The following is a 10,565-nucleotide window of genomic DNA, read 5'->3' on the forward strand; positions in this document are numbered from 1 at the left end:
ACGGCTGTCCATACCTTTGAATTCCCCAAAGGAGACAAATCAGCTTCACAAAAAAAAAATCTCCTATGAAGAGCGCAGCTCTTCCAAAGAGAGTCTCTTCTTCCCAGACCACATTTTATTCTTCCTGCGCAGCTCTTGTGCAGGTGTTGTTCTCAATTACAGATCCAGGAACACTGATTGTTTTTTCTATTTTTTTAAATTAAGTACCCCAAGGTGCAACGGTAGCACGTCTGACTCTAAATCCCCAAGTTCATTTTCAAAGTATATCGGAGTCAACTGATACTGATCAGGTTCTGCTGCTACTGAACCCGCAGTCTTCACCTTAAAGTTCAATTCCCCAAGCTTTTTGACCTTATATGTCCATCCCGTCTCGTCAAAACTCGTATTTTCACAGGGTACCCTTCATAAATCGCAGTATAGAATGAAAAAACTCCAGTAGATCTCGGCCGCTGTTGGTGATTTTCCTTTAAAAATAAATGAATCTCTGGAAATTTTACGGAGTATCACTTTCACTGAGACCGAGAAGTGTTAAGCTGTACATGCGTCTTTGTGGTTTGGTTGTTAACCAAAAGGGTGGTGGTTTGAGCCCTTCCAGGGACGATATGAGCCTTTTAATGTACACACCCTCCTCACTTCATTTCTCCACGTCCGGTCTTGTACCGCTAACAAATACAGAGCCCGTAGGTTCGCATATATAGCTCTCTGTGTATATAATGAAGAAGCAGAGGTTAGTTTCTCATCTGCGCGTTACAGAGCCTTACGCAACTCGTAGTGTACCACGGGGCATCAATCATTCCAGGCGGAAATGGACTCCTTTTTGTTTCTCGAGGGATCATATTAAACATTTCATTAGTATCGAGAGGAGGATCACCATGAAACACAAAAACAAACAGTTTCATTCTGTCTTTTTTAGAAAGTAGCGTTTGTGCTGCATTAATTATATTTTCGTGGAAATATAGAAGTTGTAAATGTTAAAATTTATATTTGAATCGAAATGTGGTTTTGAGTTAAATTTTAGCGGGATCATGTGATTAGTTTGTTTGTCATTACTATATATATTGCCATGTTACTAGAATTTGTAACTGAAGTTTACTAGTTGTGTTTTTATGATGATTAGCCATTTGTTGATTACAATATTGTATATAATGTATAATTTGAACTACATATTTTTCAGGTGTGAATAATTGTATATTTTAAGAATACATTTCTAAAACAAATCATTGGCTTTATTTACTAGTTTCTACACCTATAAAATATTTATTTGATGTATAATAGGCCTTTAACTATATATGTATATTAGTCCTCTAAATTTATCCGTATAATATAACTCCAGCCATTTATGTATAATAAACATATAATCATAGATGTCTAATTGACGTATAATGATATATGTATATTTGAATTTCATTCTAGACCAGTTACAGAGCACATTTATACGTCTAAAGTATGCGTTTAATAGCCATATATTCTACATCTTTTGTCCACTGGGATGTGCCGATTTTAATTTAACAAAGCTAGATACACATTTTCTAATGCAGCCTTCATTACAAGACAGTTTGTTTCTCGAAAGCGTGTTATGTAAAAAAGAGAAAAACGAAAATATATAGATGACAATCTTTCAAAGCTGAAGATTTTACTTTTGAAAAATTGACATTTTATGTATGCAGATGCATTCGCTGGTTCTAGAACTTTGCTGTGCTTCCTGAATCATTTTCAGCGTTATAAAGTGGGTGTAGAGGGAGCGATCTCTTTGTAGAGCAGTTGACAGGCTGGAGATGTTCAGACTACTCTCGTTATTTCTCAAATGCTTACATCATTTTTCTTTCACGCTAGGACGCGAGTGTGTACATGGGCTTGGTTTTCGTTTCACTGATTCTCATTGAAGATTTGGGAATTAACGACGAAAGATTCAGTTTGGCAGAAGGTTTGGTTCACAACGATCTTGAAGACACGCCATGTAAGGCAGCGTGTGATGATTTGTACTATAAAAGACCAAGAGCTCAAAGTGACGTCTGCGTTTACCATTTAGACTTTTCCATCTCGGGCACACTTTTAGAAAGCAAAGATAGAGTAGTTGTGTTGAATCACACTAAGACATCTGTTAGCAGAGTGGTGCAGCGGAACCGTGCTGGGCCCTTAATCCAGAAATCGACTGATTGAAACCATCCTCAGCTATGTACATTTTATGCACGATTGATAAGCACACCATCAGTTTAATGAAGTACATTAAAACTGATTTTTCTCTCGTGTGTGTGCAAGCTTCACACTTACAGTACTCTTTAATCTTTACCAATAGCAGATGCCCAAATGTATCTTTGGTTGTTCTGAGATCCTTGATAGTTTCCTCAAATCCTTCAAATGAACATCCATATCAAAGCAATTATGTTTAATTTTATTACAATTAAGGTACATATACAAAATATCAACACACAATTGTATAATGCTCATTTAATAATGATTGTCAAGGATTGTCAAGTTCTCCAACAAATCTGTGTTCTAATTTTAAAATATTTTTGCTAAGGATACAACGGGTGTATAAATGAATTCTCCTGACAGCCAGTTGAAGATAAAATTCCACACGTGAAAATGGTTTTCTTGGACATTGACAGGTACTTAATTGTTTACTTGTAGTTCCACACGAGTAAAATCCATATTTCCTGCAAATTTCAGGAGGGCTTGCGAAGAAATCCCATCAAGTTTTAGCAGAGGTTATGGTTACAGCGGAACAGTCTGAAGCTCGTCCCTTAGTGGGTTTGAACCACCAGCCCTTCATTTAATAGCTGCAGAGAGACACACTCCCGTTGCTTTTTGCCATTCACACGTTTGTAATTAAAGAATTATAAAATACTGACATTTTCCTGCCAGCCGGCAGTATATCTTCTGCACTGACCATGAATAACCAATAACTTTATTTCATCTTTCGCAGTCTGTAATCCACAGAAAAGGAAGTGAATACTTGTATTAAGCTAAATTAAGATGACGGAGATGCACTGCCGTTGTTTTTCTCCACTTTTCGTTAAAAGGAGAAAAATCACTGATATTTTCTTGCGGTATTTCTTCTGTCCTGATTAGCAAGACTTATATTTTATCTTTCAGAAGTTGTATGAATTTCTTGAAGTTCAGAAACAACTTGTTCCACAAAGGAAATGAACACTTGGTTCAAAGTAAATCAAGACATATGTATCTCTCACCGCGTGTGCTCTTATCTGTCCATCTCTCTACTTTTCTCTCACTCTGACAGTCTGTGCAGAGTTTCTGAAGGGGATGTAACACCACTTGGCAAACAGAAAAATTATCAGAGGCAGAATAATAAATCATTATTCTCTTCTCAGTCTGATTCACAGCTCAGAGACAATCGGACAGAAGCTCCATACTTCTTTTTATCCGTCAATCCAGAACCAGAGGACGTTCAGACAATCCTGGAACAGCCTGGACTCAGGTCACATCTCCCCATTTTCTCCTTCCTCACAGCCACTTAGAGACAGAGAAGAGCTCCTGGTTCTCCTCTCTGTGAACTGGGCTCAAGACTCACTGATCTGTCAGCTGCGGACTCTGTTCCAGGTCAGAAGCAAGAAGCTTCTATTAACCCTTTCCAGGACCTCCAGCCCTTCAGTATTACTTTCTTTACTGTATGTCAATCTCCAAACATGTTTTATAAATGTTTTCTAACACACGTGAGTGTGGAATTATCTTTTAATGTAATAAACACAAGTAGTGACACTCTGGTCAGTACACTGTATATTGATTATTAGTAGCCGATGGGCCAATGACCGTGTCTACAGTAGTGACCAGTTGACCAGTCTGTAGCTCTCAGCAGTGGGACTCAGATCACACAGAAGAAGACCTGTCTGTGTGTGATTCCACACCAGCCCAGGGAATCACCAGCTCTCATATGTCTCTCACAGGTGTCTCACAGTCTTATAAATTTACAATTAGATGAATTATTGTAACAGTTATACATTTAATTTAAATAATCAGACTACCTATGGAACTGAGAGCAGGCTGGAAATAAAACCAGGATACACATTTTAACCTCCAGGATCAGGTTCCTGATCCTCCTGGCTTCTATACTCTGATGATTCGTTTAAAACATTTAAATGCACTTATTACAGGGACTTGTACTCGTTCTCTACTGCTCCACACAGGTACGCCTTGTAACACATTCATCTGCGAAGTAAACTATTTTTTTTCCTGTTTAATGAATTTCATTCCTTGGTTTGTCACTCTCCTTTTACAACTGTTATGATTTGCTTCTCTTCACAGCCCGGTGTATTCTTTTTTGGGGGGGATGTTATATCTGTAAGAAAAGCCCCCCAGGCTCCGGACAGGAGTCTCCTCCAGCGGAGACGCGCTCTGCTCTGTTAGAAAGAGCGCTGTAATGTCACAGACACCAGCCTGAGCACCTGGATCAGAGAGCAAGACCGCGGGAGGGTGCGCACGGAGGAGAGTTATTGATCATTTATCTATCGAAAACCAATTAATTCAATTGAAAAACCGTAGAATAAACGATTAACTTCACCGATTGGTGAGTACTGGTTCTTTTTCTGTTTTTGATCCTGTTTTAAATATCTAGAAAACAGTCAATAAAGACTGTATCGATCAATTACCACAGTGTGTTTAGTGTAAAAAATGTTCAAACCGAAATTAAACAATGATTATTCTTATTATTATTTAGGTAACTGTATCCTAGAGCTAAAAAAATATATTCCAAGTTGATAAATGTATGTACAGTGCCTTGCGAAAGTATTCGGCCCCCTTGAACTTTTCAACCTTTTGCCACATTTCAAGCTTCAAACATAAAGATATAAATTTTTTATTTTATGTGAAGAATCACCAACAAGTGGGACACAATTGTGAAGTGGAACGAAATCTATTGGATTTTTGAAACTTTTTTAACTAATAAAAAAATGAAAAGTGGGGCGTGCAAAATTATTCGGCCCCTTTACTTTCAGTGCAGCAAACTCACTCCAGAAGTTCAGCGAGGATCTCTGAATGATCCAATGTTTTCCTAAATGACTGATGGTGATAAATAGAATCCACCTGTGTGTAATCAAGTCTCTGTATAAATGCACCTGCTCTGTGATAGTCTCAAGGTTCTGTTGAAAGCGCAGAGAGCATCATGAAGACCAAGGAACACACCAGGCAGGTCCGTAATACTGTTGTGGAGAAGTTTAAAGCCGGATTTGGATACAAAAAGATTTCCCAAGCTTCAAACATCCCAAGGAGCACTGTGCAAGCGATCATCTTGAAATGGAAGGAGTATCAGACCACTGCAAATCTACCAAGACCTGGCCGTCCCTCTAAACTTTCAGCTCAGACAAGGAGAAGACTGATCAGAGATGCAGCCAAGAGGCCCATGATCACTCTGGATGAACTGCAGAGAACTACAGCTGAGGTGGGAGAGTCTGTCCATAGGACAACAATCAGTCTTACACTGCACAAATCTGGCCTTTATGGAAGAGTGGCAAGAAGAAAGCCATTTCTCAAAGATATCCATAAAAAGTCTCGTCTAAAGTTTGCCACAAGCCACCTGGGAGACACCCCAAACATGTGGAAGAAGGTGCTCTGGTCAGATGAAACCAAAATCGAACTTTTTGGCCACAATGCAAAACGATATGTTTGGCGTAAAAGCAACACAGCTCATCACCCTCAATACACCATCCCCACTGTCAAACATGGTGGTGGCAGCATCATGGTTTGGGCCTGCTTTTCTTCAGCAGGGACAGGGAAGATGGTTAAAATTGAGGGGAAGATGGATGCAGCCAAATACAGGACCATTCTGAATGAAAACCTGTTGGAGTCTGCAAAAGACCTGAAACTGGGACGGAGATTTATCTTCCAACAAGACAATGATCCCAAACATACAGCAAAATCTACAAAGGAATGGTTCACAAATAAACGTATCCAGGTGTTTGAATGGCCAAGTCAAAGTCCAGACCTGAATCCAATCGAGAATCTGTGGAAAGAGCTGAAAACTGCTGTTCACAAACGCTCTCCATCCAACCTCACTGAGCTCGAGCTGTTTTGCAAGGAAGAATGGGCAAGAATTTCAGTCTCTCGATGTGCAAAACTGATAGAGACATACCCCAAGCGACTTGCAGCTGTAATCGCAGCAAAAGGTGGCTCTACAAAGTATTAACGCAAGGGGGCCGAATAATTTTGCACGCCCCACTTTTCATTTTTTTATTAGTTAAAAAAGTTTCAAAAATCCAATAGATTTCGTTCCACTTCACAATTGTGTCCCACTTGTTGGTGATTCTTCACATAAAATAAAAAATTTATATCTTTATGTTTGAAGCCTGAAATGTGGCAAAAGGTTAAAAAGTTCAAGAGGGCCGAATACTTTCGCAAGGCACTGTAAGTAACAGTTTACATGTATTTTTTCCCGTGTTTATAAATCATAAGTATGGTAACCACGGGGACAGGCGCCACGTCACTGTGCGCGTCTAGGTGTATCTCGTTCATCACAAAGAGCGATGTAACGTCATGGGTAGCAACAAATACTAATACTAGTGTATTCATATCAATATTAATGAGAGTACAACTGGTTGTTTTAATGCTAGTGTTCATGTGAGTATTAATGATGATAGCGCTACTGATAGTTTTAGTTTTAATGTTAATATTCATGTAAATATTATTTATAATTATAGTGTTACTGTTAGAGAATTAACAGTAGTATTATTAGTTTTAATACTAGTTATTCTAGCATTACTGTTATTCTCTTTGGGGGAATTAAAAGGACTTGTCACGAGTGACCGCGTGGCGCAACGGTAGCGCGTCTGACTCCAGATCAGAAGGTTGTGTGTTCAAATCACATCGAGGTCAGCTGGTGTGTTTGCAGGTGCTGCTGGTGCTGAACCTGGAAATTATACCATGCAGTCAGGTTTTCTCTGTACACCACATAGGTAATCTGAATGAAATAACAGTGCAGTACAGAACACCCAGATAGGAGCTTATGCAGCAGGTCATCTTGAACACGACAAGAGAAAAGGTACACTGCACATCTGTGAAACATCACGTCTGGCTTTAGAGACAGTAACATCAGAGAATGGAAGTTTCAGACTGCTTTTTTGTTACAGGTTCAAGCAAACCTGAAAGTTAGGGAGTGTTTGGTCACTTTTGTATGACAAAGTGTCTGAAGCCTGTAATTATAATTTGCCCTTTTTTAATTGTGGTTGAAATCCACTCCCATGTACCAAGACCTTACAGTATATTCATGTTTACTTAAATGACTAACTTTTGGACTATTGGACATTAGTTGGTGTTTTTTTTTTGTAACGATTTGCTATTTCATGCAGGAAAGAAAGGAACCCAGACCCAACGTTTGCTTTCAGGTGCGGTTCATTTACATAACGTACATCTATTTCTGAGGAGCCTGATTTGAATCACAAAACCCCGGTAGAAGTCGAATCGACAATCTTATAAACCGAAATCAGACGCGTTATCCATTAAACCACTAGCCCATCACGTAAATTAATTGCACCATGGTGAGTTCAGTTCCGCTACTAGTAATACCCCACCCCCATCTTAAATTTCTAAGTGAGAAACGTGTTTTCTACATTTTTTTTTTAGTTTTAAAAAATCATCACTTTTAAGCAGACAAAGCCTTTATGTGTCGCTCTGAATTTCTAATTGATTTAGAATTCCAAGACAAAAGCGTTTCGTTCCACAACGGCGTGAAATGATCACGTCTTTCACTCTACTTCTCTCTAGTGGTAAAGCAGATCTTGCTAGGTGAGCATTTGCTCCAGTAACTTAGGTCATTTTTCATGTTAACTCACTTCTTCTAAACACAACATTTCCCGGTGCATGTTTTCTCCATGAAAAAAGACATTTTTCCTTACATGATTTCTCGTTTTGTTTCATCAAAGTGTACAGAAAGAAGAAAGAAAGGAAAAGTGTCGTTAATGAACTCTGTCCTCCTTGGAAGATGTCAAGCGCATTGGACATGAAAAGTGCCCAATAAAAGCCATTTCTCTTCATTTCTCTTACGGTCAGGACTCCTGTTCCGTGTAAAGGAGGCAGCTTGCTCAGCCAGCAGACTCAGGGCTTACTGAATGCAGATGGCTCAGAGCGGTGTGTCCAAGCGGCTATAAAAGAGGAGAATTCTGCCGGCACCGTAGCTGAGGTGGTTTAAGTACCTGTCTCGTTGACTGGAGATCCTAGCTCCACATCCCAGCTGTGCCTTTCTTCCTGTCTTTTTGTGCAGAAACTACCATCTTGGACAACCACATAGGGCTTGATTTAGTTTAAAGCATGAATTTATTTCCTTTCTGCAACAACTTGTTTTTCAAGAAATTCATACAGCTTGTGAAAAATGAAATGTAATTCTTTGCTATCAGAGCAGTAGGAATATTGCCAACTGGCAAGAAAATGCAAGCAATGTTTATTTTTTGACCGGAAAGGTGCGAATGGAGAAAAGCTTCTCTCATCAGTCTCTGTGGCGCAATTGGCGAGCGCGTTCGGCTGTTAACTGAAAGGTTGGTGGTTTAAACCCACCCAGGGACGATCTTCTTATTATTGTCAATGTAAACACTGTCTCCGCTAAAGCTGAAACCTTAACCCTCTTTATATTTGCAGAAAATGCGAGTCTTTTGCCCGTGTCCAACAACAACACTTGAGACCGGGGAAGTCCAATAGTGATCAACACCGCAACTCCCCAGAAATCCATATTCACTCTTGGAAAAGTATCTTTGAATGGCTTGCAGGAGATATCATTTATACTCCTGTTGCGTCCTCTGCTAAAAGAGTTTAGAAATACAACGCAGATTTGTTTGAGAATTTGACAAGCACTGTTACAGTACCTTAGCACTGTGAAGTTGGATGTTGATATTTTGATATATTTACCTTAATTGTAACATAAATGTAAACATAAATGCTGTACAATCTATGCTGTACAATCAAACACAGGTATATTTTGAGTCTCATGCTGATCGTCCTGTGGATCCAAAAGAAAATTTTAAAGCTGATACATTTTCGATTGGAATTTGCATCTAGCTACAACGTCCCTGGAAAAGAGATTTTATGAGTTGTGTGCAATCGGTATCTTTTACTTTATGTATGGTAGTGGAAATAGTTTTAAAAATGTTTTCTAAAGAAGATTGTATTGCCAGGACCTGCCTTTAGCGCTCAGTAGCGATGACGCTGTTGATATAGATGGAGAAGAAATGTAAGATGAATTGATGATCTAAGCTAAAATAGCCCTAACACGCCTCCTGTAACAGTGTTTGTATTCATAGCAAGAAATATTATTTTTCAAACCCGAACGTTGCTTTTGCATTAAGTGTTATGAAACCATTAGCGGTTTCAGTAGCTTCTGAAGACCGCACTTTTCCAAACTGAAGCCTATAAGAACATTATTCAAGATACACCATGGCCCAGAATCGTGCATTGGGACAAAGATTAACATCCATTTAAAGTACTCCCAAATAAAAGATTTGACCGAAAAATTAAAAGAGTAGGCAAGTATTAAAACAAAACCATAACTTCTTGACTTCCAATCTCTTTCCTGGTTCAGGCCATGTAAAATGACATATTCAGTGGACTCATGCCGAGGTTGTGAGTTTAAGCCTCACCTGGAGCAGCCTGGTTTTCTGTCTTGACAGGTAAACAGTTTTTTGTGTTATTTGCTAAATGGAGAGAGGATTCTGTGTTAATTGTGCTCCTCCTGGGAGAGGTCAAGATGAGAAGTTCACCAGGCTGGTGGTAAATATCCTGTCCAGGAATATCGGGGCTGTAGGGGGTCAGATCTATAGATGTAGTAAACACATTAGTGGAGACAGTGTGTCTGCTCTCCGTGAGAGAGCCGGGCGGGAGGAATAATCTGTGGTCTGGGATGAAGAGACCCTCGTTGGAAGAGCGGCGCTCCTCACAGGAGAGAATGAAAACAATCTTTTTCAGGGACGCTGATATTTCTCTTTGGGTGAATTAAAAGCACGTGTCGCAAGTGACCTCGTGGCGCAACGGTAGCGCGTCTGACTCCAGATCAGAAGGTCGCGTGTTCAAATCATGTCGAGGTCAGCTGATGTGTTTGCAGGTGCTGCTGGTGCCAAACCTGGAATTCACACCATGCAGTTGGGTTTTAGCTGTACACCACCTAGGTAATCTGAACAGTACAGAACACCCAGTCAGGAGCTTATGCAGCATTTCATCTTGAACACGACAAGAGAAAAGGCACACTGCACATCCGCGAAACATCACGTCCGACTTTAGAGACAGTGACATCAGAGAATGGAAGTTTCAAACCGCTTTTCTGTTACAGGTTCAAGCAAACCTGAAAGTTAGGGAGTGTTTGGTCACTTTTGTATGAAAAAGTGTCTGAAGCCTGTAATTATAATTTGCCCTTCTTTTAATTGTGGTTGAAATCCACTCCCATGTACCAAGACCTTACAGTATATTCATGTTTACTTAAATGACTAACTATTGGACTATTGGACATTAGTTGGTGTTTTTGTTTTTGTAACGATTTGCTATTTCATGCAGGAAAGAAAGGAACCCAGACCCAACGTTTGCTTTCAGGTGGGGTTCATTTACATAACAGACATCTATTTCTGAGGAGCCTGATT

At 39.5% G+C, this 10,565-nt stretch overlaps 3 non-coding genes across 3 annotated transcripts; all 3 read left to right on the plus strand.

The window, feature by feature from the left end:
- Window positions 1-6,753: 6,753 nt before the first annotated feature.
- trnaw-cca (transfer RNA tryptophan (anticodon CCA)) lies at window positions 6,754-6,825 on the plus strand. Its single transcript has one exon. It is a non-coding gene; the product is annotated as a tRNA-Trp (tRNA).
- A 1,609-nt stretch (window positions 6,826-8,434) lies between these two features.
- On the plus strand, window positions 8,435-8,508 carry trnan-guu (transfer RNA asparagine (anticodon GUU)). The gene has a single exon. It is a non-coding gene; the product is annotated as a tRNA-Asn (tRNA).
- A 1,440-nt stretch (window positions 8,509-9,948) lies between these two features.
- On the plus strand, window positions 9,949-10,020 carry trnaw-cca (transfer RNA tryptophan (anticodon CCA)). The gene has a single exon. It is a non-coding gene; the product is annotated as a tRNA-Trp (tRNA).
- The last annotated feature ends 545 nt before the right edge of the window (window positions 10,021-10,565 follow it).

This window comes from Lepisosteus oculatus, chromosome 14 (assembly GCF_040954835.1).
Source record: "Lepisosteus oculatus isolate fLepOcu1 chromosome 14, fLepOcu1.hap2, whole genome shotgun sequence".
NCBI lineage: Eukaryota > Metazoa > Chordata > Actinopteri > Semionotiformes > Lepisosteidae > Lepisosteus > Lepisosteus oculatus.